Raw genomic sequence first — 15,811 nt, 5'->3', positions numbered from 1 at the left:
GTGTTTGTCGGTAGTGATCTACTTTTGTTAAAAATTACCATAAGGAGATATGACAAAATTGAATGATTCTTAAATTAAGCAATAGTTCAGGTTTTTTTGGCAGAGGGTTGTTAGCTGTTAAGTACTTTTTGACAAGGGTGTGGATATGAGCATTTTGTATTGCACCCTTTGAGCTTGCATAAGAACATAAAGGAATTGAATAATGCATGAAAAAGAAGTGTAGGATTTTCCAAAGTGCTCTGTGTGGCCCTAACTTCTTTCTTCTATTTATGCTAGTCAGAAAACATCTTGAATTCAATTGGAGCAGTTTCAGGACACCAAAGACTTTTGAAAAGCTCATGCTTATTGAGAAGAAATAAAAAATGTTCTTGCCTCTTTGACTATTATATGAAAATTAAGACATCTATCACAAAGCTGTCATGTCACTTACAGAAAAGTCATGCATGTTTGGTGAATTATTCAGACTGTTTTGACAAGCTCTACCATCTGAAAATGGGGCTGGAAATGTCCTCTTGGCAAGAAACATTAAACATAAGCCTTCACAAGGGCAGCTCTTGTCTCATTATTGCCATTGGTATTTTCATCTTCATCAGTAACAGACCTGATAGGAAAAAAAAAAAAAAAAAAAAAAAAGTACTGTAATTGGTGTTTCATTTCATTCAGTACTCCAATATTCTTCCATTATTGACCATATCTTCTGTGGCCCTGAGTGGCATATCTTGATTTTCATCTAAAACTTTATTTAAGCTAATACTTCATAAAATACCAAAAGCATGACACTTAAAGTTGTTTTCTTGAAAGAGTCCCATAATGTGTTCTTCCCAGTATAAGTTCATTATAGTATTCTTCCTGTGAAGCAAAGAATATGATCACCCAGGAATTTAAGAATAAGTTATTAGAGGGCAAGAGGTGTAATTCTTCCAGTCCTTTCTTATTATCTCATGGGTGTTTCTGCTACAGCCACTTAAAGAACTACTGGTGAATCACAAAAGAATGCCCTCTCTACATATTATAAATTAATTGCTTTGTAAAACCTCTTGATGTTATAATACGTTGAGCTAATGCTGACTCTACTCACAGCATACGAAGCTACGGAGGACAGCAGACCCCTGGATTCTTGTTCTTGCCCAAAAAACCCCTCCTGCCTTGCTACCTCCTAAAATGTCTCTTTCAGAAGATTGCTCATTGGCTCAGCACAGGAGGGAAAAGGTCCTCATCCTTTCTCATTTCGGGAAGCTCACTGGTAACCCTAGCAGCAGCAGCTGCCTCTGAATTACTCTTCTTTGCAATCAGGAGACTACAACTGATTCATGTTTTTAAAAGTCAAGAGTACATTCATGGCAAACTGATACCATGGAAACAGAGCAAAGCTACTGTGCCATGTTCTGAGAATGCTACTGGTGAAATAAGCTCAAAAATTGTTTTATTTTCCATATTTCAACTAGTGAGTATTTTCAATCACATTAGGAAACTTAAAGTGTTCCTCCCTTTAAACTGACTTACATTATTTGCACATCAATATATATTTCCTTGCCAAGCAGAGCTATCACTTGTAATTGAAGAGATCACAAATTCAGGTAATCAAAGACAAATATACCCACAGTTCACATTTCACCTATGAACACCTTATGGGCTAGGGGTCACAGTGATGTTTATTGGAAGAGGTTTCTGTGCTATATTCCATTTTTTATTTGAAGAAACTTATAGTACAACTGAAATAATAATGCTAGCTATCAACCCAGGAATGTATCTTTCTATGCTGCTAAATTTTGAATTTAAAAATCCTTTTGTCCTTTCCTATCCTGTTTTCCACTTCACTGGCCACTGACATTTCTTCTACATTGACTATTCTAAACAATTAGCTGAGAAGCATTCCTTGCACATACCTCACTGGTCCAACACCTTTGCTCAATTAGGATATTGCTTCCTCTTCAATCAACATAACTTGTTTCTGTAGGACTACTCAAAAGGAAAGACACCCTCCAAGAGAATTGAGGCTGCCAGAAGCTGGCCCTGAGAGAATCCCATTTTGTTAATCAGAATCTTCCTCCATTTTGAAGAGACCTATGTTGGGAAGGAAGCAAGAAGAGCATGTGTACAGATCAACACACCTTTTAAAACATAGGCAAAAATGTCAGGATTTGACTTTATTCTTACGTTGATAAAAATTTTTAACTTTTGCCACTTCATGCACTTGTCTATAGTGCAAATTAATGACTTTTGCACTGTCTCACTCGTTTTGTTCTCAGTGTCAGGCCAGAAAATGAAAAAGGAATAAACCACTGCAAATAAATCAGATAATTTCTGGTAGGAAAAAAGCCACAAACAAACGTGCCAAATTCAAAGAAAATGCATCTATTGTTAGCCCAGGCTATTAGTGTCCGCTACCATTCAGTCCAGTTGGAGGGAGCAGAAGACTTGCCTTAATCACATAGTAGGACAACATGTAGAGCCAGAGCAGAATGTTTCTGGCATATTTTAATAGATACAATAATGTTGCATCACAAATCTGTCCTTGAGTTTTTCTTTCAAGGGAACTGCCCTGGAGTTAGTTGCAAAAAAATCAGTGGTCTGGAAATTATGTAATTTAAACATGTTTACCTCTGTGTATGCCAGTGTTTGCAGCTGTCAAAGTGAGCAGAGCCTTGTCCTACTGAGGCCAATTCTCCTAAATTAAAAACTGCTTCTGTTTCATGCACCCCCACACATATTTAGACTTTTCAAAACAAACTTGGGGATTTGGAACATTTTATAAATACTTCCAAGTAGAGAGAGGCAAAAATGTTCCACGAAAGAGTTCTTTACCAAAAACAAGTGTTTTAATTTAATGTTATTATATTTCAGGAATGTAGTGCAATTTTCAGTGGGGAAAAGTGGAAGCATTTAATTGTCTCTCACTATTACAGTATATGTATTTTTTTACATGCTGTTAAAATGGAATTCATAGGCTATAAAGTTTAAATGGAACATTGCGGTGACTTCACTTGTTCTGTTGATGTTTAACAGGTCATTATGGCTATTCAAATTTTCTTAGTTTGACTGGTTTAAAAGCTGAAAATTTTAAAATAAAATCACATCGGAGTTTCCAGATATCCAACTGTTTTCAGTGAATCTGCACAGAAGTTGATAAAATTAAACATATAATTTCCTATACTTCAGACTGATTCTGTAAAAATATGCAAGATAGATTAATATTGATCCAAATTATACAGAAATTCAAAGCATTCCTGACATTTAATGTTGTTACCATTCTTTCAACAAAAGATTTTTCTCTTATTCTACATTTGTGCAGTATGTGAAACTAGGAACACCATATCCTAATTACAGAAACTTATTGTGATGTTTCTATAAAACCACCATATATCACCCATTCCTGCTTACCTTTTACAATGAAAGTTCACCAGCAGAGATGAACTGTTGGTCTTTCATGTATCACCAAGCACAAGGGTGCTACTGCATGAAAAATAGCAGATTACAGTGTACAAAAGCACTTAATGCAGCCAAATAATATAATGGTGGTTGGGATGGCAGCGGTGGAAAGTTTCCATGGACAGTGTTTGGAGCACCATTTTGTTCTGCAGACTCATCTTCTTGCTGGACTGATTTATGCATGCTCTTATGGAGGCTGTCTCATGATCTGGGCCTTTTTAAAATGAGAAAAACCTCCACATCTCAAAGACTAGAAGATATACGGAGATGTTTGCAGTAGGAGTTTATGAAGAGGCCACATTGATCTGAAAAAATAAAAAGGAGGGGATTCAAAGGAGATTTTTCACTCTGGTTGATGAAACAAAAATCCATAAACGCAGCTTTTCCATACAACAAAGTGATATGCACTATTCACTGCGGTTTCACACAGTTGGGTCAATAAACTTCCATTAACTATGGACAAACTGTCAAAGTGACCTGCTGCCCTCATTTCTGCAGAATGACTTGGCCTTAGCTGTCCATATTAATATGAATTTTAACCCTTTGGTTTGTCATTTTAATTCTTCATCCATTAGTCTCACATTTCTGTATTATCAGCTAGTGCTATTGATTTTAAAGAATATGTACGGTCAATTTGCACACATATATTTGCAAAGGTCAGCAGAGGACACTAACATGTGATTTCTGCTAGAAGTCCAGACATTAGACTTCCCGATGATTTTTATTATTATTCCTTCTGGCCAAGATTATTTTAATGCAAGTGGAAGTAGTACTTAACATAACTGAAGGATCACTAGATGTCCTTGCAATCTAATTTTTTAAGGGTTCATTTGTGGGGTTTTTTAACAAGTATAAACAGAGGCAATGTAATCCCAGAAATATCTTTCTCCAGGCTGAGCTTCTCCTGATGTGATTGCCAGATATGGCAGCTGCCTGTCCTCTGTTGGAAGGACATGACTGTTAACTGGCACACAGGCACAAGTGGAAACAGAGCAGCAGTCTGAGTCTCAGCCCTCACAGCCTTGTTTAAAGCACTACAAATTGTTCCAACGACAAAATGGAAGTTTTTACATGACTGAGATGATCCCTTTTCTTTTTCTTTTCTTTTTTTTTTTTTTAAATCAAATGGAAGCCAGGCAGTAGAGATGGATTTTCCATTTGACTGAACTATTGAGGTCTGTAGTTGCACTGTTCTCAGGAAGGAGGTTTTACAGCCTCCTGTAAAGTCTGGCTGTTAAGAAACCTTCACCCTGATCTTACTCTTTTTTTTTACCTTTTTGGTGGAAAACTCTAATGTTCCTGATATACAACTTTCTAAGATCTTAGTAATAGGGAGAGAAAAAAATTTCTCCAATATTTAATATTTCAGCTTCTAGAGACATCTGCCACTCAGAGGGAGTATATGGTGTTACATCTTTTGTGGTGGCACCTGAGACAGATTTGCTATATAGAAACTCCAGAAAAATCTCCTAAGGGGTGGCTACTAATAGTTTTTTCCTCCTAATTATTTTCAGTGCTCATTTCCTCCTTGTTTTAGAGTTTCTTTGTACTGCACCAGAACACATAATTCCTCAGTCACTAGCAATGGCACATGTTATTTACAGACATGAGGGACTTGCCTAGGGATCACCCATCCAACGACATGTGTCTATTCACACTTCCTAGTCCTCTAATATACCTAAGCACCTTCTTTCCATGGTCCAGCTTCATCTGTAGATCATATGGAGAATTAATGTTTTCTTAAATTTCCTGCAGTTCCATAGCTATTCCCATTAAAAGCAGTAAGAAGCGGTCACTGAGAGCAAGATCAGTCTTCTCTGGATCTGTTGACATTTCATCTGCTGATGTATTTAAAGTGTTCTGCTCATTATGACAGTGGCAAAGTCAGGAGTGGCACTTAGTGGCAGAAGTGCCCCAGGAACAAGACAGAGACCCTCAAATATGCCTTTGCTCTATTCGTAAATGAACCCTACCAGACTTTAGGAGAAGGAAAACAGATAGAGCTGTCCTCCTGCTATGGTTGCAGATCTAGCAGTTTGTTGTTAGAAAAAAACCCTAATAATTTTATTTTCACCACTATGTTTCAAAATGTAAGAGTAGCACAGTATCATTCCAGATAGTGTTTGAATTTCATTTTTGATCAGGAATTGACATTGTTTCTGTCTCTCTGTTGGAATTTCTACCAGAAGCACAGCCCACTTGTCTATGTTACGATACATACAGTATGGACTTACCTGTCATCTGCCACTTCTTGCAATAAAATAGCAACTATGTCTTATCTATAGAGGGAATAGAATTTTCACTTAAACGGAAAATGAACATACATTCTACTTCAGAAAGTATAAAGGCCAGATATTCACTGAAGGGCAAGTGAGCAACCTCAGTGGAGCTAAATTAATTTATTCTCAATAATAAATCATGCCAAAACTTCAAAGTAAAAAGAAGCCAAACTTGCTTTTCCTTGAGCAGCCTTTTCATGGACTATTGCAAGTAAGATAAAAGTTGGACAGGAAAAAATAGAATAAATAGATAGCATCATTCTTGGACCCATCTTATTCACTTTTTCATGTGCCATGATTTTCACATGTGAACTTCACACCCTCTGAGGTCTCTTGAGCTATTGGTATGCATAAGTTAAGTTCATACAGATGTATTTGCAAGAAGAGACAGTTTCTCAAGAACAAATCATCTTTTCTGCATCAGTAGGAAAGCGACTGATAGCCCTCCAGTGTGCTTTAGATTTCATACTCCGTTTGTAACAAGAGCTCCATAACACTCCCCATTACAACACAAACAACAACACAATCATTTAGTTCTGCAATCTGAGAGGAACAATGGCTATTTCAACATTCCCAAGGGGGATTCAAATGACTTATTGATCAATTGATTAATAAATGTCAGCGGTCAGAGAAGGCAGCTCTGCTGCAAAAATAGCTGTCAGAAGAGCCCATAAGTGCATGAGCTATTAGGAGTGAAAAAATTAATCTGACAGAAAAATAGAGCAGTGATTGTTTTACATTAAATGTGAGAGAATGCATGATCTGTGTTTCCAAAACTTGTCAGATATAATAATGAAAAATAGAAACTTAATTTCTGGAATAAAGATGTTTATGCACATATTTTGATAGGCCACATATGAAAGTTTGGAATTGATTTACTATTCATAAAATGGCTGTTTTGAGTTATTTCTACTGGAAGTTAGCAACTGATGCTCTAATCATGCTTAAGAATCATTTTGGTTTTAATGAATAAGGTTGAATATTTTTCCTAGTTAACTTTTGTTATTTTTGGCACAGGTGAGGGTAAATTTAGTCTGCATGTTTCTTCATGTTCGGCTATTGGTGTTTTTGTCTAAAGATTTCATTGAAATAAAGTTCCATTGTGGAATATGCGCTCCTGAAATACTCACTGCTGTTTATTATTAGCTTTCATTTTCAGATAAGGAACATCATTATCATATTTAAGATTCATTTGACTGGAAGCATTCACATGTGTTGGAAAAGCTGGTTTTGTAGCACTGCTGAGATAAGGGTATAAACCAGGGACTAGGAGGCAGATGCTTATCTATATAAAAAAACCCTACTCACCTGAACTGCTTAACCATAGACGACTGAGCTATGAAAGTAAGTAAATCTATGCAATCCCTTTATTTTCAACAGGGAGTGTGTGTGTGTGTGTGTGTAATGATTCTTCACCTGAATTAGTGAGATTTTTTTTATGGATATGTTGAAGCTTAATCTCCCACTAATCTCAGGTATTAGGACTTCATTTGGAGGCTACAGTGGTGACAGTGCCCTTCATTACATTTTACACAAAAATCTACAGTCTCAGTAGATCTGACAGATAGACACAATGTGATGACAGGTATTACTGACTTCTAACACAGGTAGGAGGACCATAGCTGATTAAATAATTTATTCAGAGTCACACAGGAAAGCTGTAAATCAGGATTTTAACTGATTCTCCCCAGCTGCCAATCATCTCATGTGACAAAATCATTCCACTCTTGTCATATCAGCTGTGTTGGCAAAGCATCTATTTCACGCATTTAAAAGGTTGTAACCATTGCCACATTTGAATTAGCATCATAGCAGAAATAAGACCTCTGATAATTTCCTAAATGTCTTACAAGTGCATAACCAAGATCTTAATTACAGACATGAAAAGAAAAGTAGATTTTTTTATGTTGCAGACTGAATGAAATACCATAGAATTCCCTATTTAACCTATTACCTAATTAAATAAGTTCATTCTTCATCTGGCTTCACTAGTTAACAGCACATATATACATAAAGTTATAAAGGAATTTGATGCCAACCTTTGTTCAAATACTTTGGTATCTCTGAAATCTAGGCAGCATGTCCCAGACCCCAGCTAAGAAACCTGATGCTTTATTGGACTTAATGACATAATATTTTTCCTCTATTTTGTGCAGTAGTTCACATATTTTAATAAAAATTTGTTCTGTTATTTCAAGACTTTCTTGGAGATGAGCCTTAAAATGTCCTTGGCTCCCAAAAAAGATAAATAAAGTTTGGAGACAAGACGATCATCATCTTGGCTGCAGACTAATTTGTTGCTATCCAAACCAGAAATACGCTTTCATTGCCGGATTTGTAAAAGCCATTCAGAAAAAAAAAAAAACAACACAGTCCTTTAAATCAACCTGGTGTAAGGTGAGCATATGTTCTGGTGTGACTACAGTGTTTTTTTCTAACAAATTATCTCATTGATACTGTCTTAAGCAGAGCATCCAGGAAGCTGAAATAAAGCATCTGTCTCTGATGTTTAAGAAATGCAATCTGTGTTCATTTGCATGCACATGTTTATTTTGCACAGTAGCACCATCATGGTCTGTCACGTTAGCTTCCATCTCTCAACAGGAAAGAAAATAAAAAATTATTCCTACTCTAGACAAATTCCAAGATGGCCAGAGGGAGGAGAAATTATGATAGCACAGAGCAGTGATATTTTATGGCTACCTAAGCCACAAAAAATAGTAAGTCATAGAATTGATGATGACCTTCAAAGTTTTCTTATTTGCACTTCTGTTGCTTTGAATCAAACATGTTAAGTAAGCAATAAACTATACAAAAAATCAGAATGGTTCAGTTGAATTGTTTCCTTTACAATTTAAAATAATTTAATTTTGATTTTACATTTTTTGTATAAAATGAAATTTCAAAAGTTAAATTTATGGTTATTTTTATTTTAAAAACAACAGACAGGTAACATTTTAATTCTCTTGTATCTGATCTCCTCCTCCTCCTCCCACTACCCCAAAAGAAAAAAAATATAAATCAAGAGAGTGATGAATCTGGGCATAATTTCCCTTATACAGACTTGTAATTTTTTATTGACAAATATGGTTCCTCAGAATTTGTATAAGACTGGTCTGGGCTCACAGCTGAGGACCTTGGGGTGGTGGCTGGGCTCAGAAACCCCTGATTCCCCTCTTTCAAGAACCTGAAGGCATTCCTTTGAAATATTACTTTATCATGCTCATGTACCAGGTAAAACATCTTCCCTAATCCTAGACCTGGCATAAGAGCCCCACGCCTCGAGAGCCACAGACTGGCCACTGCTGGCATGGCAGGATGACAACCAGCTCAAGCCTCTCTGCAGCAGAAAGAATAATACGTAACACAAAGAGGGTAAATTCAGTACAAAGCCTTTTTCTTATTGTTATTATTTAAAGATGTATAAAGGATAAAATAAATTTACTAATTTCTTTTTTTATATTGATCAAGAGTTTATTATAATAATTTTGCTTATTGCATGGCATCAAAGTGGGCTGCACATATCACTTCAAAAGCTGATGATTTTTATATTACTATTAATGAGGTCGTTTAAGAATCCGGGCATGTGTGTCTGTGAGAGGTTGAGCACAAAAATCTATTCCCAATTCATGAGCCAAAATAAAATCAGTGAAATTGAAACATGTCTAACATTATTCTCTTGATATATAAACCAATGTCATATTATCTGTGAAAGCCACTTTTTGAGATTAAACACTGTATTCTAGAACTTTCAGTGGGGTAGATAAACACAGCACCAGGGAAACAATCAGTTCACACAAATGAATAACCATATCCAAAAAGATGGTAGAGTAGTGGTTTGGGAGTATCTAAAACCAAACTGCTTATTTTAACAACAGAATTGATCAAATAGTTGATCATGTGTAATGCTTATTACAGGTGTTGCAGCATTGTCCAAAATATCTTCTGAGATATTTATTAAAGAATTTCAATGCAAAATTTGAACCTCAAAAATATTATGGTTAGAAGTAAAGGTCTGCTGCAGTTGCCCTACTTTTTCATCCTTTGGATCACTAATCTGTCCCACATGCTCCAGTATTCATAGCTGGGATTGTCCAGGAGACATGTATTATTATTGCTGCTCCATGAATAAATTTTAGAAGATAATGAACAATAAATAGAGCATTAAGAGCTGCATATTCTGAAATTAAGATTGTGTTATTTGTAAACTTTAGAGAAATAATGTTTTCTATATTTCATTTTTCCCACTTCACTTTCCCAGTTTAGTTACTTGGAAATTGATAGTAGGTTTTCTCACATGTTCTCTGCTTGCTTATGAGGTCTCACATCAATTTAGTAGTTCATCAAACACAATATCTTGCCAATATTTTCATAAATTCTTGGCCACAGTCCAAACATTACCAATAAATAAATTGATCTGGGAAGAAAAAAAATATCTGAGCAAGCCAAAATGTTCCTCTTGTTCTTTTTTTAATTGTCCTTTTAAAAATAAATCATGTTTTATTATTTAACTGTATATATTTCTGAATAAAACTCTTTAATTATCTATCATGCAGTGAACTCTCAGTCCTTTGTAAGTCTTTTCAGGAGTTTTGGTATATAAATTTATAAGAAAACTTTCCAATTCTGTAACAAATCATTCTGCACACATTCTTGTATTTAGTGTGTGTCTCTTTATGTGAACATCATGCAAATTCTTGGTATTTTTATATAAAGCATGTATCTCTAAAAATATTATAGAAATAGATATAGATGTAGATAAGTGCATTGAGTGCTGGGAATACTGCTTATGATTAATGTCACCCATTCCAAGACATTGTTTTTATTTGCTTACAGCTTGGATAGGTTTCGATGCCTAAAGCCAAGATTTTCTATGTCAGATGCCATCAGAAGCCTGAAAATTTTAAGAAAAAAAAAATGAACCAAAGCAGTTCAGACATCTGTGAAAAGGAGGCTAAGGGAAAATACGTATCAGCAAAATGAGCATTTGTCCTTTTTCAATAAATTTGAGTGACCTTTTCTTTGAAGAGGTCTAACACCTGTTTCGGAGCACAACATAATGAGAGTTAGAGGATGGCTGTATATGTGCTAAAGTTCTTTTTCTTCAAATAACAGAATTTGATCATGTTGTTATCTTCCCTGGGAAGATTTAAAACTAGTAAAATTAAAATAAATATTAGACTAAAATAATACTCTAATGAGAATGGTTCATCTATTCTTAGAGTAAAAGAAATACTAAACAAAAACATCCTGCATCATGAAGTTTCATCCCTGCTGCTAAAGGAAATGGTATAATACAGATAATAGATGCAAGAAGTTCTACACTGCAGTGAATCAGACTCTTGGCTGCAGCTTTTCTACTGGAGAGTGTCCCAGTGACACACCCCTTCAGGAATTAGAAACCTTCTTCTATTTCCAGTTTGGACTCACTAACAGTCATTTTATACCCATTTCTTCTTGTGCCAAGACTGTTCTTCAGTTGTTCCTCTGTCTCTCTCTGGCTGTGTTTCCTCAGTACAAGCACATCTTCTTTCAACCCTTGTTTCATGATGGGAAATAAGCCAAGGGTCTCTCCCATGATCACCTTGATAGCCCCTTTTGATTACAGGTAACTTACATTTCGTATTAGCAAAATTAATTAAACTTGTTTTAACTAATTAAAAATCAAGAAGACCATTTTAAGATCCTTCTTTGAGGAGGACTATGGCATAAACAGGGCTGTCTGTAATCAGCTTAGTTTTAGCAAGGTTTTCCCAATTTATTTTTTTTTCTCTAGTGTCAGTTGCCTCCAATTTGCATAGTTTTGTGAATAAGCATTGTATTAGTCTATCTAAATAATATCTACTCCATTAATCTTGTCTAAAAATGAAGTTGCCTGGTAATCTAGGCAACTAATTTCCTTGTAAACCCATGTTGTTTTTAAAACACCTTCCATTTGACTTCTATTTCTACAGTTCTTTCAAATGCTTTCCTAAATCTGTATGCTATTAAGATCACACCAAAAATTACCCTTTTTTACTTTATTTTTGTGCCTTTTCAGTTATCCCTTTTAATAGATTCAGTTACTGTTCTTACTGGAGCTGTAATTTAATATTCCAGTCCCTTCTATATAATGAAATGGAGATTGTTTCCTTGTATATGGGTATTTTTACTGAGGTTGTTTTCATATCTCAAATAAAATATTTCCACATCTATTCCTCCATATTAATTATCCATTAAAATCTCCCTCATGCTCAATATTGCCTTTATTAAAATCTGAGAAAGAATATTAATCTAATTCTCAGAACAATTTTGACCAAAATGTTACTGATATCCATATGAACATTTGGACAATAATAAGTTCAATTCTGAAATAAGTCAATCTGACTTCTTATTGTACATTGAAGCCACGTAAAAATATTTAGTTTTTCAGAGCTTTCCAAGTGAAACTAGAGAGTTTCAACTGAAAAAGATGTTTGGAAGATTTATTTGAGTCCAAAAGTCCAAAACAGCACTTGAGAAACAATAGAGGAGGTTAAAAGAAAGAGAACTAGCATCAGGTTGGTCTGGATGTCATCAGTTTTGATTTTGGCATTAAGTTTACTACCCACATCCAAAAACATCAACATTTGAAAACATTATTTAACCCAGATTGGTGGAGCATCTGTTCCCTAGTAGGTGTAATTTCCATCAATTTCAGCCAAGATGCTCTTCATCTTTGCTTCCCCAGTCACCATTTCTGGTCTTGGACAAAAATGCTTATGCCACGGTTCTGTTGGTTCTCTAGATAATGGTGCATTTCCTATTCCCTTCACTTCGCAAACGGTACAGGTACAGTTTCTTGTACCACCTTAACACCACACTACAAGATAACTGCTGCTATCACCAGTGACTCTTAAATTACCCTTCATTTTGAGGTATCCAGTCTCTCTGTAACAGCATTCCAATTTAAGCAGAGCTAATAAGTGCAGGTCTCTGCAGGAAGAAAACAATCCCTACCCACTGCTCTGCATCACAGCTGAATAACCTGGAGCTGGATCTGCGGGGGGACCCAGCAGTCACAAATGGATATAGGAAATGCTGACAAGAGACTTGAACCTCTCCTGCACTTAGGTGTCTATCTGTAGTCAGGGCTGGAAGCCATAAGAATGAGATTATAAACTCATCCTGATTAAAAATAATATTTACTTATATACAAATATGCTGGCCCTGAGAGCATGTATCCAAGGAGTGGAATGGGCCATTTTAACAACTTACTAACCTAAATTTGCATTTGGGTGCCCAGATGCCCATTCCGGGGCATGCTGAAATTTATCAGCATTTGCTAAGTACAGCAAAGGCACAAGACCACTAGCTTTTAATTAATGGATTTGTTAATGTTAAGATCTACAGAATACTTCACAAGCATGATCTGCTGTTGCAGGTTATCTGAGGGAAGATTTTCCCCTTATTTAGCTTGTTGTAACAGAGAATTAACTCCTCAGTTTCTAAATCCCACCAGGAAAAAAAAAGCAATCAAATTTCTTGACCCTATCATCAAAACCATTCATATATGTTTGAGGGCTGTGAAACACAAGCCCTGTACCTCAGAGAGACGGGAGGAGAGACCCATTGCCACAACAGGATGCCGTTGAGCTGAGGCACTGCTGTGTCTCATGGCAGTCCCATCAGGGATACTAGTTATCTGGCAACACCATGCTAGCGCTACTAGTACACTAGTCATGATGGGGCTGTGTGTGCAACATCAGGGATTAAATTTCTAGCTCTCCAGCCCTGGAGAAAAGTTTCCACAAAGATGTGACGAATTGGAATGCAGAAGAAAAACCAGTGGCCTCCCAAGCTGATTTTGTCTGGGTCCCATTATATATTCTGGCCCACAGGTTGTTGCAAACTGTTTGCATGCCATGTGCAGTTCAAGCCACAACCTGGTTGCCCTGATGTCATTTATCAGCAAAATTGTCAGTTATTACTTATGTCAGCAATAAAAAACATAAGACAGACAAGTCTTCAATAATACATAGCAACCATCCATTATTTAAATGAGCCCATCTACAAAATAATACTGATAAGTCCTGTATACAGCTGAATGACAAAGGAAAAGACTGTAGTAATTCATTACAAAGCTGCCAGGAATCCGTAGATCATCAGCATGAACATCCACTAGCACATCTAAAAAACATGTCTGGCTGTAACTCATCCTTTTGGTTGAGAGGAGGAGAGTGGGTCATGCTCTAGAGCAGCCTTCACACCTTGGGAAAGCTGTAAGTTTCTCAGATTCTCAGCCATATATATAAAAGCACAATTTGGTTTGTTAAGACTGCCTTCAGGTCTCAGCATGTGAGAACAGACCCATTTAAATCTTTGGAGAGCTAAGTTTCAAGCTAAAAGCAGACTGGTTTTATATTCGTGCCTGAAGTACACAAATATTTTCAGTGTACAAATCAAGACACAACTGACTAAAGAGACCACTGAGACCATTGTGAAAGGTCATGGGAAGAAACAGTCCCAGCATATCAGCCACCTAACCAATGGCAGTTTTTTCCCTGTATGCATCACTGAAAACAAGTGTTTTAAGGAAGATAGATACGGACGACAGTAACAGAGCACATATTTTAAAGACAGACCCTGGGATCCAAAAGAGGTTCAATTTCAATGGTATTTGCCATCACATTCTTTGCAAAATGCTTTCACAAAATTTGAAATATATACCACAGAAGAAAGGAAACTGGGACTGGGGAAAGAGTTTGGAGATAGGAACATGTCTTACAAACTGTCAGCTCACACTAAAAGTCTTGGAGACCATAACATGGAAATCGTGAAAGAATTATGTTTCCATAAAAATAATATACAACAGATTTAAGCTATAACAAGACATTTAGGAACGTCGTGTATTTGTTCTGAGGAAAGGTATAGACAGGTTCTTCCTAGCTAACTTCCCACTTGCTTAGTACTCTACAGATTCATTTGGTAAATACATTCTTTTAAGTATTAGTTTCTGATTAAAGTCTCAAACACATTTTGCAGAAGAAAAGAAGTGATTTCTAATTCTAAAAGTATTTGAAGTTTTTTGTAAAAGTACAATAATAACAGACCACAAACAGCACATCATCATTTGTGACTAATCAGCAAATTCAGCTGGCACATAAATTGATAAGAAATGTCATCAATGTAAATTAACTTTTTCAACCATTAGAAAAGAGCACCAGCTTCATATTACAACTGAAAGAATGGCTCTGTTTTGGAAAGTCATTCACTATCATGCTATAGACAATGACCCCTGTCAAAAGATTTAACAAAGTTCACAGGTCAATGCAGTGGGAGGATCTCTGGCTGTGCTGACTCTTAGTAATAGTCTAATCATGCAGAAAAAGTTTTAAGTGTTGATAATTTAGTGAATGAAATTCATGCCTTTTGACCCTGAATGAAGAGACAAGCGAGATTCATCTTGTCTTCAATTAAGTTTAAAACTATTTTTAAACACCTTATCTATGCCAAGCGTCACAGGATTCCAGTATTTTTAATGCAGTTTCAGGCTGTATCATAAATTAAATCTGCAGATACTGGGTGTTGGGAAAACTTTTTCACACAACAGCCATGAAATCCTGATTCTGCTGAAGTCAATGGGAGTGCTGCCATTTCTTCAACAGGGCCTGGATTTCAGCCATATTGTTTAAAGTCTCTGAGCACTGTCTTGGCTACACTACCCACATGCTGTTCCCAATGTGTTCACTGGCAGGAAAAAAAAAAAAAAAAACAAACAAAAAAACCCCCACTATGTAAATTCTTGATATTGCAGCTGAAGAAGGGACAATATCACAATCTGAAGAATATGTCTGACCTCAGTTATGAAATTTCTAGGATGCAGAAATCATTTCATGAGGTTAATTTAATTGATAAATGGCACACAACCCATCACAACTGAAAGCATTGTCAGCTTGTGTTAAGATGTTACATGAGTGTTTGATAGCATGCTAAATGTGAGGAGCCAGGTAAGGTAGCAGTTAGCACAGCAGAAAACTAAAGATAATTTACTCTCTGAACTGCATAGATCAGAGGCAGAGGCAGAAATAGCTGCCCTAAGAATCTAGGGTAAAGATACCCTAAAACCAGAGAATGCCTTTCTG

The sequence above is a fragment of the Athene noctua genome, chromosome 4 (assembly GCF_965140245.1).
Source record: "Athene noctua chromosome 4, bAthNoc1.hap1.1, whole genome shotgun sequence".
NCBI lineage: Eukaryota > Metazoa > Chordata > Aves > Strigiformes > Strigidae > Athene > Athene noctua.
This window is presented reverse-complemented; position numbering follows the sequence as displayed.